Raw genomic sequence first — 1403 nt, forward strand, 5'->3', positions numbered from 1 at the left:
AGTCTCGTTCTGTCAGGCACTGTTCTCGGCTCACTGCAACCTCTGCCTCCTGGGTTCAAGGAATTCTCATGCCTCAGCCCCCGGAGTAGCTAGGATTACAGGCACATGCCATCACATCTAGCTAATTTTTTATATTTTTGGTAGAGAAGGGGTTTCACCATGTTGGCCAGGATAGTCTTGAACACCTGACCTAAAGTGATCCACCCACCTGGGCAAAGTGCTGGGATTACAGGCATGAGCCACTGTGCACAGCCAAAATTCCCTTATTCTGACATCTTGGGCTTCCCAAGCCCTCTGTCCTCTACTCATTCCCATCTCTATGTGTCAAGCTCCAGACATAGGGCCTTGAGCTGTTGTCTCTCATCCTGAACGAATGCCACTTGTCTTCAGTCCTAGTGCTTGAGAATCCATCCTCTGCTTTTCCCTACCCATTCCTTGTCTTTTTTCTCCTCAAAGAACAAAGTAGCAGAGAAAATTGTGACAAACTCTCTACATTAATAAAAGTGATCACAGCTATCTGTAAGTCTCATTATCTGCCTCACATGTGTCAAAGCTTAGAATTCCAAAGAGGCATCTAAGTCATCCAACCACCACAGTCAGCAGCATTCAGACAAGGTGAATTATACAAGGTTACAAAGCTGCTCGGTGAACTTGTCCCAATGCAGTTTCCTCTCCACTATTTTATCCTGAACTGCTTGGGAATTTCCTGACTACAGCATTTGTAATAGCTTCTTCTTAATGCACACAAATCAGTTCCCTTTAGTTTTTCCCTAAATTTCCTAGTTCAGTTGACCAGATAAAAAAATGTCTAGAAGACTCTGCCTGCTATTGCTCCCTTCATCCCCCAGCTACCCACCTTTACAACCCCTCCTCGTTGCTTCAGAAAGGAGCAAATCCAGAGTTGACCTCATCCTAGAATCTGAGGAACACATAAGCTACTTTGGAAGAACAGAAACTCTTCACAACACCAGGACTGGGAAGAGGTGGCTGAAGAAGAAGGAAAATCCTCACACAAAGAACTACCTGATAGGCGTGAAAGCCTACGCTGAGAACCAGCTCATCTAGGTCTCACCATCAAAAAGCATTTTTTTCCCCTCATAGAAACCACAAAGGTCTGAATCTGACCCAGAGCACCTATCTTTGTCTAATCATGGAAAGGAATCTTGACTTGAAACTGTCCAAGAGCTCAGACCAATCCAGTAGTGAGAGAATAGGTGGCCAGGGTGCCTACTGATGGGAGGAGCTCCTGAGCCCAGCCCTGGAGGCCTCAGAGTTCAGGGGCCCACTCAGATGATGCCAGAAAGCAAGAGAGAGGAACTGGAGCTTGCGAACCTTGTGGCTTTGTCTGTTTCCTGTTTCAGCAAAGCTGTTGTACAAAAAGAAAGACGGTACCAAGAAGGGGC

General features: G+C 46.1%; 1 protein-coding gene across 2 annotated transcripts in view; it reads right to left on the bottom strand.

Moving 5' to 3' along the window:
* LAMB3 (laminin subunit beta 3) overlaps nucleotides 1-1403 on the bottom strand; it is a 200527-nt gene that overhangs the window by 170759 nt on the left and 28365 nt on the right. The window lies entirely within an intron of this gene.

This window comes from Callithrix jacchus, chromosome 19, assembly GCF_049354715.1.
Source record: "Callithrix jacchus isolate 240 chromosome 19, calJac240_pri, whole genome shotgun sequence".
In the NCBI taxonomy this organism is placed as follows: domain Eukaryota; kingdom Metazoa; phylum Chordata; class Mammalia; order Primates; family Cebidae; genus Callithrix; species Callithrix jacchus.